Source organism: Rissa tridactyla, chromosome 1 (assembly GCF_028500815.1).
Source record: "Rissa tridactyla isolate bRisTri1 chromosome 1, bRisTri1.patW.cur.20221130, whole genome shotgun sequence".
Lineage (NCBI taxonomy): Eukaryota > Metazoa > Chordata > Aves > Charadriiformes > Laridae > Rissa > Rissa tridactyla.
In genome coordinates this window covers 84,115,170-84,138,460 of record NC_071466.1, presented here as the reverse complement: position 1 = coordinate 84,138,460, position 23,291 = coordinate 84,115,170, and the positions used below count along the sequence as shown (strand labels likewise).

General features: G+C 38.4%; 1 long non-coding RNA gene across 1 annotated transcript in view; it reads left to right on the top strand.

Moving 5' to 3' along the window:
- The window catches only part of LOC128904578 (uncharacterized), a 36,467-nt gene that overhangs the window by 2,356 nt on the left and 10,820 nt on the right, over nucleotides 1–23,291 (top strand). Inside the window, exons 2-3 of the long non-coding RNA XR_008464547.1 lie at nucleotides 6,596–6,723; nucleotides 14,631–14,752. This is a non-coding gene — a long non-coding RNA (uncharacterized LOC128904578). The remainder of the gene's footprint in view (nucleotides 1–6,595; nucleotides 6,724–14,630; nucleotides 14,753–23,291) is intronic.

Sequence of the window (23,291 nt, the reverse complement as noted above, 5' to 3'; positions counted from 1 at the left end):
TGCTTGCTTAGCGGGATACCCAGACAATTCTTTTCAGCCCACTAAGACCTTTGTGCCCAACAGCTAATTAGTGTTTATCCTGTAGCTACAATATAGAAACTGCAGTCATTAAAAGTAGTTGCAGAGGCTGACATTCAAAAGAAATCACGGCGATTGACATGCAATGTATGATTATCTTTCCTTTGGTTGTGATAGACTAAAATAGCAGACCAGAATTCAAAAGTTTGTGTCATCACCACTTGAAGCTTTGCACTTTTCTGTAGGAAAAAAATAAATCACTATTTTCCCTCTTTCTCTTTTGATTAAATGAGAATAAGGGAACTACCTGCCTAACACCAGAAAGTAAAACTTTCACAGGAAATTCGCTTTCTTCCTTTTATCATCACATTGTGGGTAGAAACAGCCTTGCCTGGTGTAGGATGTAATAATCAGCAAAGAACAACAAAATGCTGTTTCCCAGTAAGCAGATGTCAGTAAGTATTGGTCAGTTTAGCCAGGACAAAGACTGCAACAATTACTAGTCAATTGGACCTGACAAAGCATATGTAGTTCTTCTTCTGCAACAGAAAACCTTTCCAGCAAAGGTATGAGAGCAAAGACAAGACACTTTAAAATACCAGAAGCGGAAATTGGACTACCAAGAGACTCTGATTTACGTAAAACTGAAAAATTTTCACCCATCGTTGGATGTGCACAGTTTTGCAAATCTTGCCATATAGCTCAATCTCTGACTCTCCTTACAGTTCCCATACTAAAAATTGTTACACTCTGAAAAAAAGTCACTCAGGTAACCCAGGGCTTTTGTAGTTTCTGTATCACAATGACTTCTGGCCTTTTTTTTTCTTCCAAATTACAAAATATCTTTATGGGGGAATATCTGTTGGGGAAAAAAAACCCAGCCTTTTAAAAGAACCGATGAAATGGGTCTTTGGAAATACAATCTGAATATCAAGCTATTTCATTCTTTCCTCTCACAGTCATAACTTGCTAAAGACTCCATTGACCAATTTCTGCCCTCAGTTACAGCATTTATTTGTCATATGTTAGCAAATCATGGCTCTCGTCTCAAAAGAGTTGATCATGAAAAATCTGAGATTTAAAATAAACAGTTGCAGGCTATTTTTATTTGCTGTGTGTATCTTTAACTGTTAGTGTACATTCGGGTCATTATTTCAAGACTTTCTCAGAATCTCCCTTAAAAATAATGAAAGCTAATATTTGCCTCTAATCACTTGTCTCCAAGGGCTTTGGCTTGAAGAATAAAGAGCAAATACTGGAGGCCTTGATATGGAACAGCAGCAGCTGACAGTATTACAGTCACATCTGTCCAAACATATTATCTCTGCATTTTGAGACCTGTGATTCTATTGTCTTCAAATGCTGATCTGGTTCTTCCAAAGCTTGTTCTATCCTGGAAGTATAAAAACATAAAAAGTTGTTAAATGAGTAATCCTACTGAGAAAGCATAAGGTTTTGTCGTAAGGCCACTATAGTTGTTCCTACCACCCAATAACTTAGCATGTTCTTCATGATTTTGGCCACCCACTGCTCCCAAATTATCCTCAATGTGCTCAACTTCCACATAGCTCCAGTCATCTCCCTCCCAGCTGTCTTCCACATCCCCATTGCTTCCCTGATTTGCTCTATGGCTTCCAATTTCTGTGGTTGTTTCTAAAGTTACCTCTGGATATTTTCTGAATACTGAATATTTCAGCTGCTGCTTCTCTTTCAGATCCACAGCTCTATGAGATACTTACTATTCATCTGCTCTTGAAAGCTCTTTGATCACTTAGCTCCACTTTTCTTTGTCAGCAGATACAGCTCCTACTGCTTCACCTGCTTTATTCTCTAAAAAAGCTTACTGCCCTTCTTACATTTATTCTAAGGGAAGATGCTAAGCCAAACAGCTTTCATAAATTTCTCCTAATGCATATCATAACACAGCTTTCTCAGCTCTAATCATCATCTAACAAGTGGCACCTTATGCAATGCATGATCAACGGACAAAAAAAGAAAGAATTTTCAAACTGCAAGTTATATAAACTTAGCTGTTCACTTTGTGCTTTGTTATCGGGACATTTTCACATCAATGGCCTAGATTGTTCTTAGCCCCTTACTTATCTCCATAGTGACGTTCTCTTCTTCTGTATCAGATTTTGTCTTAAACTACTTTTAATTGGGCAACAGAAAATGTCTTTTGGTGCTGAGAAACCTGGAAAACTTGTCACTATTTTCCAGTCTGAGCTTCAATGGCTATGTTTCAACTGCAGTAAGGAATCATTTTGCTATTCTTGTAGTTATGACAGGTTACCAAACTTCTGTGTATATTTCACCTCATAATGCTGCAATTTTCCCAGACAGCTTACAAAGTACCCTTCAGGATTCTCATATCTAAAAAGGTACTATCTGGGATACGTCGCTTATCCTCTGCATGAATTTTCTGCCACATAGCAGTAGCGAAAATGATCTACTGAACATATTTTTGTAGGCACTGTAGGTATTGCTGTGGATGAAAGGGCCAGACTAGGTGATTTCTTAAGATCCTTTATAAATCTTATTTTCTGTAATGCTACTATTATTCTAGATTTTGTCACTGCCAGAAGTTTCTTATGGGTTTCACAACAGTATAATGCTTCTTTACCTAGACTTTTTTTCCATATTAAATCATCATACAGTCATGACTTGTCTTCCCACATCAACACTTCTCTTGGACTATAAGTACTAGCATTTATGTTCATTATGGAAATGTTTTGAAGATCGGGTAAGTTAAAACATCTTTTTTGATTTGTAATTTTTTCTCCTGTAGTAAATGATAAATTTACCTTGACTGACTCAGTAATGGATTCTCATGGAGAAAAAAACATTCTAAACCCTCAAGAATTGTCACATACTAAAATCTTGCTGTCCAGCCAGCTTTTTTATACATTTGATTCCTTCTCAAGATAAGGTCTCAGTTCCTTAAGCTTCTGTTGCAGCTTATCCCTGTTAGGGATCTCCAAGTTGAAGGAAGTAATTTACTTAGTAAGAAGCAGTCTGATTCCCTTTGTTTTGTCCTAACAGTTTAGACAGGGATCCTTCAATTTGGGTTTCCTGGTGACTCATGAAACATTTGAATTTTTGCACACAGATTTAGTTCCTACTACTAGGTCATTTCTCAACTTTTTCTAGGAAAACAATCATATTCTGGTTTAATTCCTTTGTTGTTTCAGATTTTTTTTCAAGTGTTTACAGAACTCCTAGTTTCCACAATACCTCTTATTTTAATTCCTTTTCACTGTTCTTTTCCTTTCTGCCATGATTTTGCCCACTTGAGTGCCAAAGGAACAGTAGCTCATAAACTTCATTCTTGAAAACTGCATCTCACCTCTAGTACCGGAGCTTTCACCTCTGATTCCTCCAGTTAGTCAACCACCAGTCTTCAGCATCTTCTGTGTTACCACTTGCATAAGTAGATAATGGCAAGACAGCAGACTAATCTTGGAATTAAATGTTCTTCCTAAGTATGTATGTAAAGATTGCTGTTGCTTCACAGAACACGGCTCTAGGAACTGCACTATTGGAGAAAGAAGCATATCAGTGCCAAACTAAGGTGGAAGGAGAGAGCAGATCAATGTTTATCATCCATTCAGATATCAGAGGCGAAAGACCAAAACTGCCCAGAAAACCATTTTCTACCCCTTTAAAAATAGCCTAGTTCAAAATAAAAGATCAAAGATTTCAGTCTCTTTTGCAAGACTAAAGCTTCTGCTTCAGGCTAATTTAGAAAGTTTTAGCTTGTCTTTCATGCATCTTGGTTCTAAGTCTGGGCAGCCACAGGGCTCCAGCTTAGCCTGCAAGCCTGTCTGCTTCTTCTCCACTCTGATCTTCTACTAAATCAACACATCACCATGCTGTGTCTCAATTCTGTCAAATCACATTTTCCAAAAGAAAACCATTCTGCATGGGCATTTTTGACTGGCAAAAGATAAGGAAAGAGAAGCAAACAAGAGAAGAAAAGAGATCATGATCTGAGACTGCAGTCTTTCACATCATACTTTCACAACCACAGGCATCTGCTTTTGGTGTAGTCAGAGGCGGAATGTCAGATATCTCTGTTAGATTTGGTCTGACCCTGTATAGCCTTTCTCATGTGATTACATTCCTATATTCTGACAGCATAGAAATCCAGGGTGTCAAGTCAAAGGAAAGGAAAGTCTCCCCTAAAGCAGACAGCCCCTAGCCTATTTTGAAAATCACAGGGTAGATTGCTGTGATGTTTGCGATGCTCATTCTCCTAGTATTATTGTACTACTGCTACTTCAAAAGCAAGATAATGTATTCAATTACAATAGACTTTCCATCAGCTTTGGGTAAAACTCGCTAAGGGAAGATTTCACGAGCTGTTCTTGTTGTTTCTCTTGCTGTGGTTATGCAGTGAGACCCAAGAAGACTTCCTTGCTTCCACATCTCAGTGAATACTCCATATCAGGACACGATCTGCACATGGACCATTAAATATCAACTACCTCTTGATAAAAAGCCCAAGCACACCAAAAGGAAGAGATCTGAAGTACACTCTAATAGCAAACCAAGACTGAAAAAGAGCCCACCTATTACTGAGTCAAAGCTTCCTTTCCCCTTCCTGTTCCCACAGTATAATTGCTACAAATGCTGCTAGTTATTTAAGAAATGGGCATAGAATCTTCATATAACACCAGACAAAAATATAAAAAGATTATCAAAGTAGAGCAGAAATAAAAATGAGAAAAATATTTTTTTTCCAAAAATGAAATATATTAATTATTCCTACAACTTTGCTATACTCACAAACAAAAATGATAGAGATACATCAAATCCAAATTAAGTGATTTTCTTTGATATTCAAAAAGGTTCTCCATGGCAGCTTCTTTAAACCTTTTTTGCAATATTTGGGGGAAAAAACCTCCAAATCCAACAGAAAATACTTTTTACCTACCCTTGTATTCTTTCCAATTGATAAGTATTAGATTTATTATTGAAATTCTAACTAGAGATTCAGCAAAGAGTGAAAGAATATTTTTTCCATAAATATTCTGAAGAACATGGAATCAACTTTGCCGCAGTGTTATTATTTGAGACAGCTGTAAAAGGTGTGTGTTTTATTCAAAACTGACGTGAGAATATTTTCTTCACTAGATAAAGACAGGCATGCAAATCAAGTTTCACTAACGCTGGCTTAACAAGTACGGAGAAATAAAAATTACATGAAACACAACAAGACTCTACCCCTAATCCACCATAAATCACTCCACCTTCAAAATGTTTCTTCATGTTGCCTGTCTTCATATATAAATCTAACCAAATGAAAGCTACACCACTAATATTTGGTTCTTTTTGATTATTCCAGTCTATCATTTCAATGATAGCTTCATTAGTTATGTTCAGGGTTGGACACATTGGGTTTTATTTCATTCTCACTCCAGGGAGAAATTACAGTGGCTTGTGTTTATTAGCTTCGTTCTCATTAAAAATAAATTCTTTCATCCCACATGATCAGGTGCAGACTTACCATGGAGTGGAAGGAAGGAGAGTGACAGATCAATACTGACTGCTCTGGTGCTTGCATTCCCAAGTTTTGTAAAGTAGGAACAGCCACTGGCTGAGACTGCCAGTTGGACCACTAACCTCCTCAGTGAAAGGGTCATTGACTCGTAAGGGTGAAATATACATTGAAAACACCTCTATTTTAAAGTAGACCTACTTAAGTGTTGCATGTGATATCACAATTGTTATGGGATGCGGTTTGTTTAAAAAAAAATTAATACATGATCAAAAAGAAATTATTAAAACAGACTTAAAAATACAGCAGCTTTTCCCACACAGCTTGGCAATTGTACAACTGAGTACTGTTGCATCACACTCTGAAGTTTTTCCACAAGATTAGAAGGAGTTAGAAACTTTCAAGTTTATATATGTAAATCTGACTTTTCAAAAGCTGAAAGCATTGGTCATACAGGTCCAAAAAGCACGTCTACATCAATGAGGTCTTGCATAAATGGTAAAAAAAAGAGTGTATGTATACAAACCTGCTTCCAACCAGCCACACGTTAATGTTCACTTCTTCTATGGGGCTAAGCAGAGAGGAATAAATATTGAAGTAGTACAACATGTTGGTGCATATTTCTGAAATTATTTTAAAACATTTTAAATTTCTCAGTAGTTTTGTTTCAGCATAATGGTGTAATAATAGCAGATCCTAAAACTACTACATGAGTTTGCTTTCTGATCTTGTTTTGTATTCTAACTTCAAATTACTCATGAAGCTCTGCTCTAATATTCTGTGAAGCATATCAATGAATAAAATTACTCATAAATAAAATACATAATATGCATCAGTTGAGGAACTTTATGATTTGGATGAAGGTTAAAGCTGTGCATGTGTGTGTATATACTTATTGCCTTCTGTTTAAGGTCTATTCTCATCAAATCATTCTCCAGGGTTCATGTATTATTAATATCAAAACAAGACACCATCTTTTCAAATCTTCTTTAAAATCTTTAAATCTTTTAAGAGTCTTCAAGTCTTTTAATTTTTCCCCCTGAAAGTCTATAAGCTTGTTTCGTGTTTCTGCTCTAGGTGAACCTGCTTTGTCCAGGGGGTAGGACTAGATGATCTCCAGATGTCCCTTCCAACCCCTATCATTCTGTGATTCTGTTTCCTGCTCATCTTTATGGAGCCATCTCTCCAAGGAAAAGGAAAATAAGGTACATATGCGGTTAAAAAGAAATGAATGATAAATCTCAAGCCATTTCTCGCCAATACGAAATTCAGAGAAACAGAGATCTTCTGGGTTCTTCAAGAAGTAAAAGAGTAAAATATCCATGTTCTGCCCCTTTATCTATCTTGTTCCTATATTTCTCTTGAGTAGCTATGTTGGAAAGTCCGCAGATCTCCATAAATTCTATCATTATACCCATGGACACAATCACAGCACAGCTTTTGCCAGTGGATGCTCCAGTGCTAACAAAGGGGCAAGGTTCCTCCCTCCCTATGAAAGGTGAAGTTAAATTGTTGCCACAAGCAAATATTCTGTATCAGGAAAGGTGAAGTTAAATTATTTCCATGAGCAAATACTCTGTATCAGTAGCCTTGGCAATCTAGCGTCAACGACATAACATTTAGCTTTGTTAGAAAAGCAAAAAGTACATTTGCTGCTTAAAATGTGCAATTGAATAGTACAGACAGCTGTTACAGCAGCATATATAGCCTGAATCCTCACCTCCAGCTTGTCCCTGCTGTTCTGGCGGTACTGGTGAATACCAGGGTACTGAGAAAAAAGGAAGGGGTCACCAGAGCGAGGGAACAGCTGAAAATAGGGTGGGGGAAAGAGAGACGTATTCCTCCCCATGCTTCTTCACAGGCCTTCTGAATTCTCTACAACATTCTGACATCCACTTATCTTCACCTAAATCTTCTCCTCTGTCCATCCCCAACACATTAACACCTCAAAACTTCCTAAATCCCATGGTCTGACCAGCTTTCCCAGACTCCAGAACATCACTGACATTTGCCAGCCTTGCCCATATGCTTCCTTTTAGCACTCCAAACCCTTTCTGCCAGCTCTCTCAAAACTGCCTTTCACCTACTTGCTGTGAAAGAAACTGTGAGCCAGCTCTTGATCTGACTCGCTCTGTGGAGGAATAAGACCCATACTCAGTACAGTGCTATAAAATCCTTCTGTGCCAAAGTTTGAAGATCTTTAATTGGTGATAAAGTTTAATTGCATCTGTTTAACCTAGTATGTCTCTCTGTAGAACTCTGTTCACAGCTTTACCACTGCAACATTTAAAAGTACTATTTTCAATAAATTCTTTTCCCAGTGAAAAGTCAGCAAGATCTATATTTAAAGCCGCACAGAATGCATAATTTCAAATACTTAAACTATTAACCATTAATCAAGTGCTATTCGACTAAGCTCTGAGGTGTTGTGAACTCTCAGTCCCCCTTTGAGATAATCATCAGAAGATCTTAAGTTACTTCCAGCGTTGTGTCTTGGAACCTGTTTTGATCATTGGTTAACTAAGGCTTCTTAGCTATGGGTAGGAAGAAATAAACTTCAATAAGCCTGGTCAAATCATGGCCATCCATTACCACTAGGAAGAGTTAAAGGCAGAAGTCAGGGCTGTAAGGTTAAAAGGTCCTTTTGACTGGCACAGGTAAACAGATGTGCTCTGTTGACTAAGGAGAAAAAATGCAAGACAGTGGAAATACTGTTAAGGTTCATGTCAAGAATGTATATACTGTCTGCAAAGCTCAAAAAGAAATGAGATGTTTTTTTAACCACGAAAATCTGAAAAAATCAGGAGGAGGAGGGATTTTTCAAACTGTCATCAGAAGCCTACAAAAGACTTCTAATGCTTCATGGAGTCTTCAAATCTATTGGAAAAGCAAATGTACAGGATACAGCAATCTTATATGCCAGTGAATGAAACACATTCAAGAATTTTCCTTTGCACCAAGACAAAGTAGCGTGTGATTAAGTAAAATCTTTTAGCCTCCAAATCTGTGTCTGCATGCAAACCGCCTACTGGTAATGACCCCCAGAATGATGATCCAAGAAGTATTTGGGGCAAGCACTATCTGGAAGGGCCAAGATCACACCAGGGCACAGTTTAACAGTTTGTTAGCATAAAGGATTATGCTCTAAAGGTCAGCAGTACTCTCAGCCATGCTGAAATCTCCTAGCATAGCCACAGTTATTCCAGGAAGTTATGGCAATGATTTCTCCCCTGCCTTGTCCCCCTCCAACCCTCCCACCCCCAACCAAGCAAACAGGACGGCCACCAGTGAAGTGACTATTTTCAATCTGATTTTCACCAGAAGATGTCTGAAAACACAAAGGTGGGAAGCAAGCTTGGTGAAAGTGAATGAAAAGAGTTTATTAATGTAAGGAGAGGAAGGAGTCAAAGGATTAGAAGAAAAATAAACCAAACTGTAACACACTCAAGGATCTGGAGATGGAGTCTTCTGGAAACTTAATTTAAATACCAGAAGACTGCCAGAAAGATAGCAGTAACTGAAAAGGTCTATAAATGGGGAACAGCAAACCTGTCTGATGCAAGAGAGAAAGCAAAGATAAGAAATCACTGTGGCTTTACCAAGAGTTTTTCAACAACATGAGAATTAAAGAGAAATCACACAAGGCACAAAGACATCCCTCCATAAGTATGAAGGAATCAATATAAAGGATTAACACACAGGGATAAAATCAGAAAGGGTTAAATGACATAGCAAGGGGAAAAAAAAAAAAAGAAAACCAAAATACAAGCTCCATTTGCATACCAGGAAAGGAAAACTCTCTTGGAGTTAATTCTGATTTTGACAAACTGATTTATATCTGAATGTGCCTATATCCACTGACTCTCAAGGAAACAAAGGGCAAAATTAGGTATTTATGTTTACTGCCAGGACTCTGATAGACAGTTCATTTTCAGTGGTTAAAAGGGATTGCTCTACGCAGAACGAACAGAGAAGAGAGCTGAGAGGTAGAACAGAAAATTCAAATAGTCAAATGTAAACATTCCTAGAAAGTAAAATGCTTTTGACACGGTCATCCTTATAGCCAAAATAGTGAGATGTGTACTACTAAGATTGATGATAAGGTGGGTGGAATATTGGCTTGCTCATCAGGCTCAGAGGGTTGTGGTCAACTGTACAAAGTTGAACTGGCAGCTCGCTACCTGCTGCATGCCTGAGGGATCAATGCTAGGGCTAATACTGTTTAATTTCTTTATTAATAACCTGAAAAATAGGACAGAAGTGCACACTCAGGATGTTCACGAACAATAGCAAATTGGGAAGAATGGTTGATACACTGGAGGGCAGGCCTGTTATCCTAAGGAACCTCAGCAGGCTGTAGAAATGGGCTACCAGGAACCTCATGAACCTCAACAAAGGCAAATGGCTGGCACATGGAGAGCAATAAGCCCAGGCACCAGTACATGCTGGGGGCTGACCAGATACAATGCAGCTTTGCAGAATAGGACCTGGTGTTCCTGGTGGACAACAAGTTGAATATAAGCCAGGAATGCACCTGGAACGCATATAAGCCAGGAATGCAGCCAGTGGCATCCTGGGCTACATTAGCAAGAATGTGGCCAGCAAGCCAAGGCAAATGTTTTCCTCCTCCTCCCCTCAGCACTCATGAGACCCCTTCTGGGGTGCTGTGACCAGCTTTGAACTCCCCAGTACAAGAAAGACACTGACAGCCTGGCCTGCACCCAGCAGAGAGCCACCAGGATGCTTAGAGGGACAGCACACATGATGGAAGGGGAGAGGATGAGAGAACTGGGCTGGTTCAGCCTGAAGAAAAGACAGAGGGATATTGCTGCTCTCTCCAACCACCTGCTCGGATGTTATAGAGATGGTGGAGCCAGACTCTTTCCAAGGGTGCACAATGATAGGATGAGAGGCAACGGATACAAGCTGGGATGCGGGGAATTCTGACTAGCGGTAGGAGAACCTGTTTCACCTTGGGGTGGTCCAACACTGAAACAGGTTGCCCAGAGAGGCTGTGAAATCTTCATCCTTGGAGAGACTCAAAACTCAACAAGACCCTGACCTGAGCAACTCAACCTAATTTGATCTACTTTGAAAAGGAGACTGGACTAGACAACCCCCAAAGTTCTCTTAAAACATATGATTATGAAAAAGTGCAGACTGTTTTTGAAGGCAATCAAGAGATGGATCTGATGGATACCCAAGAGGAAGCATCCCTTTCCTTTCTCAGAAACTGTTTCCTTTGATAACTATTAACCTGCCTGTGCTAGAAACCATTCCAAATTCTAAGTGGATTTCTCATCAAATCATAACATAAAAATATTCCTTCAAGGCAGTAAAACCTTGGCATGCCTGTGTCCTGACTCCTCCCTACCTGTCAAAACATAATGGCAACCAAAGTGAAGCCATGACAAGCCTAACATGCACGAGAAGCAAAATCACCTTTTCCAGCAGCCTGAAAATTAGAGATCTTCATTGTCACCACTTGAAATGATTCTTGTTCTAAAAGCATCTAGAGAAGTCTCTGTGCTTAAGCGGGAAACCTTTTTCCCACTTTTTACACTTCATTAGGAATCTTTTACCTATTCCCAAGAGTTCCAATCACCTGTGCAGCATGGAAGGGTCTCTGTGCTTAGAATTGGTCTATTAATTTAGATTTTCTAGTTATAGAATTAATGTTCCACACGTAAGTGCTTTGTCAGTGACAGGTGCTTCAGAATTATTAATAATAAGCACCTCTAATGAGCACCATACTAAACTACAGTACTCCAACGATGACACTGAGGACTGGGGGAGAACTCTTTAATATTTGTTTGTTCCCTACACGCTTGTCCAGTATAAAAAAAAAAATCAGACACTTTTGTCCAGCAAACCAAAGGCCATTAAGGCAAACCAAACTTGCTGCTAAGGGTGGTCTGTTTTCTGTAGGTATAAAAATTCTGAATTTCACCCAGTGCTGAAAATCTACAGTAAGCCTACAGACAAAAGGACTGATTTTCTTTTCTCTAGACCTGAGTGTAATTGCTTGGGTACAACAAAATTTCACTTCCTGCTATCAGGTCTTACACAATTCCAAAAACTAGTTTCAATTTGTCATTCTTTGTCCTGTTTTTAATGATCAGAACAAAAATAAACTATACATTGTTTTCTTCAGTGTAAGGCTGTATATTCTAATCTGGTTCTGATCACAGCTGCATGCATATTCCATTTCAATAGCACTGCTGAAGAGAGACAGAGAAGCAAGGAAACATGCAGTCTTTTTTCATTAAATAAACAAATTGGAACATGATGTAATATTTCAGTAATATTTCAATTTTTTCACAGTTTCAGAGTTAAATCCTTGACTGCAAGGTCTATGGGACAAGGCTACTTCCCCCCCCTTATTTATAGTAAAAAAGTTGTACATTATTGACATTATCTGTTAATTGATGTCTTAGTCCCTTTCATTTCAGTAGGAAGCCATTAAATTATAAAACCATACTAGCTGGGCCGCATTCCGCTACAAAAATAAAAATTTCAAATCATGTAGTTTCATGGTCAAACTTTTTAGATCCATAATACACAGAATAATACACAGATAGAATAGTACACAGGTACCTGGACTTGGATTTCATTATTTTCTTCCGGAGTAACTCTGGAATTTCATGCAAAAGGTTATGTGCTCTAGCTAAACTCTTTAAATCACCCCTCCCTCTAGAAAGAAAATCAAATGCAACAGTTCCACAAATGGACATGGACAGAACAATTATCTCATTAGGGGGAGTGCTCTGTGTTCTCATGAGAAGGAAACATGCCTGTGTTCTTTCAGTGTTTTAGCTGAGGCCAGTATGTGCCTTGCCTTTCTACAGGAGGAATTGGTGGAAGATCACCGCCACCACGTAGCTTTATAAATCTGCTTGCTTTTCCTTCAAGTTTTGTTGTTTGGTTTTGGTTTTTTTTTTCTTGAAAAACAGAATAATCCTTAGGGTGCTGAAGAAGAGCTGTGGCTCCAAAAAATATTACTTTATTTTCCCCGATATCCTTAAAAGCAGGGGATGGTGATGCATCCCTTCTCCTACACAACCTGTTTGCTCCACCTCCAGTCACCACACAACTCAGCAAAAGGGCACTGGACAAAGACTATATAGAGATGTTGCACTTGTCCCACCTCTATAAAGATGAAGGATACAGGGGCTAAGCATGAACTGTGAGAAGTGGCAAGGGACCTACCAAGAAGGGAATGTAACTTTTATTTCTATTTTTACCCTTTGCAAAAACATTCTTGTATTATTAAAATGAACATTCATAAAGCCTTCAAAATCATCTGGAATACATAGGAACAAAATTTTATTGCTTTTTTACTATTTTGCAGGCAGGCCTAAGGCCTGCACCTAGAAGTAGTGTCAGATTAAGATATAAAAATGTCAATCCAATTTTATTGCTGGGAGTATCTTAATTTAGTTTGTTGGGAACACAGAAAAGTCCTTCAGTGTTTTTCCAAAGGCAGTTTCGGCACTGTATTGTCTTACCTACTTATTTTTTTAATGCAAATATTTACATTTTGTTTTTATGTATGTAATCATACCGCAGTCAGATTAGAATGGCCCAATTACTTTTTACCTCATTGTCATTCTATGATGACACTGGTACTGTAGCTTGTGATACCGTAAATGAAGCAGTATTTAGGATTCAGATGATAAAACTCTGATCATATCCAGGAGGATCCTTTTAAGCCCATTTCAAACTTACTGGCTTGTTATTCCTGAAAGGTCATTTCAGATTCAAGTAGTACTCAGTTCACAACATGTTTAACGAAAGAAGAGTAACATTAAAGTAGTTCTGTTATCCATGAAACACAGTGCAGCGACTGAGGAAGGAATGAAAAAAAAAATGAAAGGAAAAGAGACTGTCTTAAAATACATGAAAAGAAAAAGGGAACCAAAATGGAAAGAGAAACTCGGCTGAAAACTCCATTTGTAGGTTTCAAGAAAAAAAGATTATCTCTAATTCTCAACAATGACTTGCAGACCGCTTGCTTGGATCACAATACAGCAGAAAGCCCTACACGACTAAGCCCTTTAAACTTGCCTGTATTGTTTACCTTCTCTAGTCACAGAGATTCAGCAGGTCAAATGTCTGTTTTTGAGAGCCTAAAGGGATCGTTAAAAGCAAAATTAGTCAGCAAGCTTATTTATTGCAGCAAGTTAAAAATTAGCTACTTTGTGGCTCAAATTGCAAGATAAGCAGAAAAAAGGGGCGCAAATTTTACCTATAACCCATGATTTTTTAAATGGACTCACTGAGACACAAATGCAGAATGCTCACTGCTTCTCTGTGGAACCCAGATCTCTTCTTGGAGGTATCAACATGCTGATAGAAGTCTAGCTTGATTCTCTCACAAGTTTCCTCATATTTATTAATTTCAGATCCAACAAATTGCATTTTAGATCCAACAAATTGCAACTAAGCCCTGAAAACTAAATTAGGTTCTTTCCAACTCTGTAATATTGCTTCTAAAGCCCTCACAGATGCCCTTATCTATACCCAAAATGTTTTTAGATGATCCAAGCAGCTTTATGAACATTGATAAATTGAGAGAAGAACACAGTATTCCAGAATGCTATTCATTTAGGGTATTTTGTCCAAGGGACATATCCTATGGGACTCGAGGGAGGGAAATTACATGCAAACAGAACAAATTCATCTTGTAAATGAAGTTATTACGTATGGATGGAGCTGATGTAATGTCCCATTCACTATGCTAGGGATTCCTATTCAAGCCTGCAGTGTAAAATAAAACTCCTGTCACAGGGGGCAATGGTGGGATGCATATTGTGGTGATACCCAAAATGGGTTCAAAACCACCAAAACCACAAGAAACCATGAACCTCAATTTCATCTCATGATGGCTCTGACCACTGGATGACAAAATATAAAGACAAGTCTGCTTTCTTCCCAGTCAATGGTGCTTGGAGTTTCTAAACTTGAACACTTTTCTTCACATAATTATTTAGAGAATGTGACCCTTATTTACAAATTGCTTTAAGACGGTGCAGACAATGAATTTACTACTTCTTACAAATACTGAGTCTTACACATCCTGATGCATGCCTCTGCTTGTTTTTACTGTTAGAGCAAAGAAAACATGTACACTTCTTTGAATTTCAAAATCAGAAAACAAACCTTCACACCCTCCCGTCTCCAAAAAGAACTCTATCACCTCTTCTGATTCATTCTATTCCTCCAAGGAAAAAGGTATGTGTGGGGGGAAAGATGTTGTCTGTCTTGTTCTTTCTGTGTTTTGCCTTGGTTTTTTTGGTTTTGGGTTTGTGTTTTTTTTTAAATGTAATTCTGGTCATAGTTACACCAAAGGAAACAACAAAAAGCCCCAGAATCTCAGGAGGGAGAGGACCTTTCAAAGGTCAGAATTAAATGATTTTCATAAAATAGTATTTTTAAGAGTGACATTTTAACAGCAGAAAAATTCAGCATAACGGAACTGACAGTTCTAAAACACGAAATAGTGGAGGACAGGGATTTGCCCGTAAAGCTTCTTTCTTGGCCAGGCGTGGGGCCACCTACTGAACTGTCTGCGCTTCCCAGGCTCAGAGAGCAATGGAATCTCTCAGGGAAGGCACGCTAAAATGGTTTTACTGTATAAATTCCTATCTGAGATGCTCTGCTGATGTATTAAATGATCACCCACAGCTTTTATACCTGTACAGATTTTACTGTAGATGGAGAACTTTAATAAAAAAAACATGAATCACACAAAACAATTTAAATCTAATTTCCCTCTAGGTGTTACAGGCAGTAATTCCTATTGACCTTTAATTTTTTTAAAATTATTAAATTAACAGCATTAATAAAATGTTAGTCATTAATGTTTTCCCATTATTCTGCAGAGAATAACTAGCAATTCACAAGCGCTACAGGCTTCTGTGATTTATCCAGTCTCACAGACTTAATGGATGTGATTAAATTATTTTATGCAGGGTAAACATTTGCAGTGTTTCTCTTCTTGCTCCTGTCCCAACTTAAGCAAATAAACTGACTGCCAGCATCAGTCTCATGCTTCTCATGTGAAACCTATTGTGAACTTTCAAAGCTCAGTACTGTAAGAGAGAACATGATGTACTTCTAAATAAATTCACAGATTAATTTGCTTAAGAGTTTTGAACAATTAAGGTTATGGCCCCCATCATTTGTCTACAAAGTATTCTGTGGGAAACTAAATGCAACTAGAAGAAAATCATTCTTCCCTTTTTCTTTCACTTTGCTTAAATTGGCTCTCCAGAATAAAGTATTTTTCCCACATCCATTTTCACTACACAAATAGTTTTTCTTTCTTGGAATTTGAAGGGAATTTTCAGGAAATAAAATGACATCATTTTTGTGTTGTACTTTTGTAATAAAAGGTTGGCTTTCTGGAATGAGGAAATAATCCAGCATAACTGAATGTGGATTGGTGTCAGAACTATTTATTTAGCATTGCCTTCCTTCACATGCATCTCCTATGGCATTGTCAGATCCTTGGTGAGACTTCAATTTGGATGTGTATGCACTGACTGAAAATTTCCTTCAAAGGATTATTAAAAGCCTTTACTTATCAATCCTTAAAACCCTTAAATCCTTAAAAACTTTCTAATTTGTTATGATTACATGAATTATTAAAGATCATACAACCAGTCATTCGCAAAATCAGGAACGGACCCCAATAGTATTTGGATTTGGCTTCCTATCCTAGTCTCTCAGATAACAAGCTCCTGCCCTGTGCACACACTCACTCTGTGCCCTTGTGTGCCACAGCGCAGCTTTAAAATAATTAAGATTTGACCTGGTTGGAGAAAGCTGGAGGGCAAGTTGTGAAAGAATCTGTTTCAAGACTATCTCTGCACTTTCAGAGTTTGGTGTCTGCTCAGATCCAATTTTTACCCAGAATATTTTGAACAAGTTCCATTAACTGCTTCCAAGTCAGACAGTGGTAAAAGAAACACTTTCACTGTTACAAAATACGAGCACTTCCTCCCAGGTCTCAAGCAAAAATGTTTACACTTTGTAACTTGAAATTTGTCACATAATTATTGCCACACGATGCACTGTAGAATAATACATTTTTTTCTAAACCAGTTATTCAGTTGAAATCTGATTTTCAAATGAGTTTATGAAAAACACATACCAGAATTCTCAACAGCTTTTCAAATTTCAGATATGACATACTACATTCATTGCCGGAGACATGTTTAAAAGCAGATAGAGATTAAAGGTGAAGTCCTGCACTTCTCTAATCAATAGCAGACTTTCCAAGTGGCCTGGGGTCTGTGCTTTCTGCTGCTGTTGATGTTGTAAAATGCATGCCCTGTTTCCAGTAACAGTGGTGAGATGGCAGTATCTTGCCTGCAGCTGCAGCAGGGGGATACACTGGGGTCCACATTTTTCTTCTTGAGTGTTTCCAAAAGACAGCCATTTCTTACTCCCAGATCACCCACCAGAAAGACCTGATGAGAGTCATGAGAAACCTGGGGCCTGGTGCTAATGATCCCTCCCCTAAATCTCTTGCTTCTTACAATGACTTCCATTACACATTCTCTTATATTAGAGAATTTTCTGAAATAGGCCTGTCCTGCCTAATCAAGTTAGCAACCAGCGGATAGAGTAAGATCTTCCTTTTTCCAGGGTTATTTGTTTGAGGTTTTTTTTTGTTAATTCAGTTCCCAGTTGGCGACCTTCAGCTGTTACGAAATACAGATGGTAGCAATAGTAACCAGGACAATTGCCTTTTCTAGACACATGGTTTCAACACTTTTTTATACAGTCTCTAGGTGGTTCTCATTCAGTGTGTCCCTCAAAATCATGGGTCAAGGCAGCTGATGCAAACTGTGGCATCCTCCTAATTAAAGGGCATTAGGTGACTGTCTTGGTGACACTGGAGCTTCACAGTTTTCCTTGGCTACCTGGGACTTTGCAAATAGAATTTAGGATGTTGCTCTTGACCTAGAAATGCATTTAGACCTAGTTATTTGACTATCCATGTCTCTCCTTTCACAATATCAGTCAATATTAGCAAAGGTATCCAGCTTCTACGTGTTAAAAAAGGAGATTTTTTTTCCTCTCTCTCTGAAATTCACTCTCAAATGCCATTTTTAAAATGGATACTCCTATTATTTTGAACTTTTAGGGCATACCATGAAGATGATGTTTCTCTGTGCTTTCAATTAAGGGCAGAGTAGGTGTTTAAGTAGGAGTTAATTAAGTCCTTTGGTGGTTTGGTTCTTTTTTCTTTCCTTGGGGATGAGAACATACCACCACTTTTGTTCTCAGTTGGGTTCCAAATTTTCACACCTGTCAAAGAGCACAGATTGGGGCAGGCCACACAAAGAATAGTGCTCTGATTACCAGCCCCCAGGACGGAGTGGACAGAAATATTTTTCCATTGCTAAATACATCTAAAGAACGAAACTACCAGAGCAGCGAGGCCCCTCCACCTAAAAAGTCTGGGCTTACACAAATGCCCTCCACCTAACTGAGACAATCCCGCTGAAGAGGAACATTCAGGGAAAGAAATTGTGATAGAGCTGGGCTTGATGGAGGCAATCAGTTGTGTTAACAAAGCTGCTGATGTTCATGCTAAATGAGGTTCAGTGAGCAAGATATTACCAAGGCTGATAAGAAATATTTCCATGAGCACGTTGGCAGTAAGTGGGGCAGGACAATACTGGAATGTGTCTCACAGAGAAGGAAAACTATTGGTAGGTAATGGCTGGAAAGCCAAGAGTGCTTTTTTTCCGTCACAACTTTCACTAATAAAGACCTGTGATGAGGTGTTTAGCACAGCTAATGATGGATGCCACTTCTGACTAAAATATTAGAGAACGGGCTGGAAAGTTTTTTTCTGCTGAAACGAGCCTCATGAACTTATGCCAAGGCACTTAAAAATGGGAGCTGAAATGCTGCTAGAAAAATGAGAACTGAAAGAGGTGAGGCACTGAAATCAGAGGATTACATTGAGTACTTGAAGTCAGTAGAAGTATTCAAGGGTTGTATCTAACTATGCTTAAGTCTGCGTAACTTCAGGACTTAACCTCAAATATGTAATATAAGCTGAACACAGGAAATAGCACTTGTATAATGGCCTGTAACAACACAGAAAACTTTACTCATGAATCCTGCTTTCTTGTTTACTTTTGCTTGATTTTCATGCTTTCTCTCCTTTTAAAGTCATCCAGTAAAATTTCTCCTCTTAAATGTAATATAAGATTTTTCCCTGTCTTCCTAGATCTGAAAATTCTCCAAAATCAGGGATGCAGCCAAATATTTCAAGAATGTGCCCATTCAAATAAAGCTGGGCTATAAAGCAAAGAAATTCCTGCAAATGAGAAGCAAGCTGCCATTAGTGGTAGGACGCATCTCATCAACATTTACACATTTACAAACTAGACTTCTAAAACTGCACTAGCCTCCCTGACTCCCTACACAGCTCCCATTTAGAGTCAGTGGAGAAAAAGCCCAGCATTTCTTGGGGACAAATAAACTGGCTTCTTTTAGATAACTTCATTAGGATGAAAGGAATACTGTTGCAGAATTGCCCCTTGTTTTTCTGTTGCCTATGAAGCAAATGTGGAATGATTAGTATTTGTCTGATAAATGCCACCCTGAGTGTTAATACAAAAACATTGTAGTTGGAGTTCTGTCTGATTATTAATAAACAGATCCAACAACCAACTTTCCTTGACTTTCACTGGGACAAAAGATGCATCCATGAATTTAGAATGAAGCTTTTTTGGTCCAAAAGCAGCAGCAGAATAAGTAACAAAATGAATAAGCAGCAGAGTCAGTTCATCCCACATTTTCAAAGGTAAATTCAGTTAAAATAATCTGTACCAAACTTCTTTATTTTATGGTGATATTCAGAGACTCATATTAAATATTTGTTTTCCACTTTGTCTCCATTTAGGCTACTATGAAACAGATGCTAAAATCTGTTTCTGAACAGCTATGAGCTTTGAGGAAGTTCAGATCTGCCCATTACATAATTTGCATGCACAATATTATTTCTAGGATTTTCCTTAAGTGATTTCTGTGCTTTCTCTCTTGATTGTTCTAGCTCTTGTAAGAAAGATAAATATGCCCCTTCTGATTTGCTTGTTTAACCTGATAAGGGTCCACTGAGTTTAATTTTCCTTTCATACATTTGCTAATAAGGAGACATTAGCAATCAGAAGATAGTCCCATTAAGCATTTCATTCACTCCGGATAGAGATGTAGCGTTACAGTTCTCTAGTAGCATTGGCCTTGTTCAACAGATCTTAATGAAGGATTGATTTTGATGCCATCTTTAATGAATACATGAACAAAAAGATTAAGTCTTTCAGTCAAGCTTATCTGAGACTCTGAAAATAATTGAAAAGCTTAAGGTGACAGACTGAGACAAGACTACTCCAATGTAACCAAGCCACTAAAAATACCAAGCTGGCAATACAGCTATCAAATATTGATGGAGCGTTTGCACAGAAGAAACAGAAGTGAATATTTGTTTCAAAATTAATTAGGATATATTCCAGAATGATCGGTTGCTCTCTTTCACACTTTGTACATACTCAAGAGATCTTAATAAAGCCACAAAATACATCTAACAAGTGCAGATGCTGCTGCTTACATGATAACCTGTTCAAACTGGGGCAGCATCTACTTGTCCTGGGTAGCTTTAGACAATGTGGAATGAGAAAAGACAATGGAAAGCGGCACCACAATTTAACTAGATTTTTGAGTCTTTTAAGAACATAACTGCTATCTTCTAATCTTCTATCATCAGAGATTTATTTTTTTTTATTTAACTAAAACCAATATAATTTAAAAACATTACTTTTCTTAAGTTCTGTGTGCTTTTTGTTAAAAGTCATGTCATGATTTAAGTATCAAGCCTGAAAATAACAGAGATAAAATGTATTTTCCAGTTTGAGTGAATTTTCTTTCTATAATAAAAAGTCTTCACAAAACTAAATTTGCAAATTTTTCATCTATGACTATTTCTTTGACATGTACTGTGACTTAAAAAATCCTTCTACTGACCTGACGGAGTTTTATCTTTTGAGGTCTGTCTTTCGAGGTCAGAGAGTGATATTGCAGCAATCCATGAGGGTGAGCTGCACACAGAGAAAATAATAACAATAGAGCTTAAATGGTTTCCCTTGCTGTGAACCGGGTAGGTCTAACCTAGCATGGAAGCAGTGAAACAAATATTTAAGCAAAGAATCAACTTTTCTTTTTGCTTCATATTGAAGTGTTTTTTCCTTCTCTTTCTCCCTCCCTTCTTGAGTCCAATGGTCCCAGTGGACCTACACAATTACTGAAACTGGAGAATAGCACACTTTTGAAATCACAGTCTTGGAAAAACTTATTTGCAACTATATACACACACAAGCACTTTGGAAATCCATGCAAATACCTATTCATTTTTACAGTAAAGAGTATAGAATATTTCAAATTGGATAAAAGACAATTTATTCCTTGCTGCTTTTTTTCTGTTGATCATTTTATACTTTGTATTATCTTTCATTCAACTGAAATCTAAAGATAGTAGACTGACTATAATAAGAAGCTATCTAGTGTTCATATTATCTGATCTAGCAGACAAAAAGAAAACAAATTTTTCATTTAGTGCTTCGACACATGCCTTGCTTAAATGCATGACCGTAAAAGAGTTTTATTTCTCTTGTGTAGAATCGTCACACACAGTCTCTTCCCAGTTCCTCTTGGTAAGGTATTTAATGTATAAGGGAACTAAAACTAAGAGTTTGGCTATGAAAATCAAAGACTCAGTATTGCTGTAAAATAACTTGATTTCTCCTGGTGAAATCAGAAACCTTTTAATGAGAAGAAAATAAAAAAACTATTGCCTCTCTTCAAAGATACTTTATTTCTGAGAATCACCATGCAGCAGCCCATGCTTGCTGGTGACACTGCTGTAATACAGCAGAGATCTTGAAGTTCCCCAAACCCCTCAATCTGAACACCTTGGCTGTCCCTGCCTCTACCCATCCCCTCGCCTTAGTTCACACCTTTTCATGAAAAAATGGCATGAGCTTTTATGTAATACTGGAATCGTTTCTAGTCGCTTTCTTTCCCATCCTGCTTGGAAAAAAGGGCCGTTCTACTTGGACAGGTCACACAATTCAATGCTGCAAAGAGGTTCAAATGGCACTGAGTCCTCATCCTCAAGTCTGAGCCTCTCATCCTACTTTTTAGTTCTGTCTGCTTTCCCCCACCTTTGAGCTTTGCCAATGTTTCATCTGCTTGAAAAAAAGTCATTTTTGTATTCAATACTTCAGGACTGGCACGCTCACTGGGGCTCCTAGTCTGTGCTATTTTTAAGAATGAAAGGCGACAACAGCTTTCTTTTCTAGTACGATGCTAGTCTTCTTTTTCCACTTCCTCTGGGAACTCTCTCCTTGGGATTTCAGGTATCTTCTAATCTATGTCACTGTTCCTTCCCTGTCTCTGCTTGCTCAACTGGGCTTTGACACATTTCAGGCAAAGTCCAATTCTTTGAGAACTGCCTAAACTCTGCGCCTTTGTTTTCCTTTGGAACACTGAAATAGCTTGAAAGCTATTCATGTGTGTCTGATGGGGTTTTGGTTTATGGGTTTCATTGTTCTGTTTCTTTGCCATTTGTGAAACAGAAACGTCCCAGCTTAAAAATACTACCAATATTACTGTCATGACAACTTTCGTCTACAGTTATGTGACTTTCTCATTTGACCTAGCACAGTTGTTTGGGATACCTGTTGTTAAAGGCACACTGAATTTAAGATAATTGCAAGACATCTGCTCTGTCTTCACACAGCTCCAAATGCCCTTATAATAAGACTTTTTTCTCCAGTCTGATGAGATATTCTGGAAGTTCAGCCTCAGTCTTAATTTAAGACCCTATCTTAAATAAAATCATCCAAGATAAAGTCTTCCAGGTAAAACCTTCCAAGTCAAAACTGAAGAAATGATACAAAACATTAAAAAGAACACAACTATGAAAACCGACTACAAATATTAGCACTAAAAGTGCTCACATACTCTGTGAACTGTACAAGGATAAGTAAAAGTGCTAGGCTTTAGCTCCTCTGGGCTAAGAGCAGCAGATTCACTCTCTCTGTGTACTGAATCCAGTACAGAGACAAAGACCTGTATGTGGGGAGGAATAACCCCAGGTACCAGTACGAGCCAGAGGACAACTGGCTGGAGGACAGCTTTGTAGAAAAGGGGGTGCTGGTAGGCAACAAGCTGAATGTGAACAGCATCCTGGGCTGCATTAGCAAGAATGTGGCCAGCAAGCCAAGGCAAATGTTTTCTTCCTCCTCCCCTCAGCACTCATGAGACCCCTTCTGGGGTGCTGTGACCAGCTTTGAACTCCCCAGTACAAGAAAGACACTGACAGCCTGGCCTGCACCCAGCAGAGAGCCACCAGGATGCTTAGAGGGACAGCACACATGATGGAAGGGGAGAGGATGAGAGAACTGGGCTGGTTCAGCCTGAAGAAAAGACAGAGGGATATTGCTGCTCTCTCCAACCACCTGCTTGAATGTTATAGAGATGGTGGAGCCAGACTCTTTCCAAGGGTGCACAATGATAGGATGAGAGGCAACGGACACAAGCTGGGATGTGGGGAATTCTGACTAGAGGTAGGAGAACCTGTTTCACCTTGGGGTGGTCCAACACTGAAACAGGTTGCCCAGAGAGGCTGTGAAATCTTCATCCTTGGAGATACTAAAAAATCAGCTGGTCCCAGAGCAACTTGACCTTC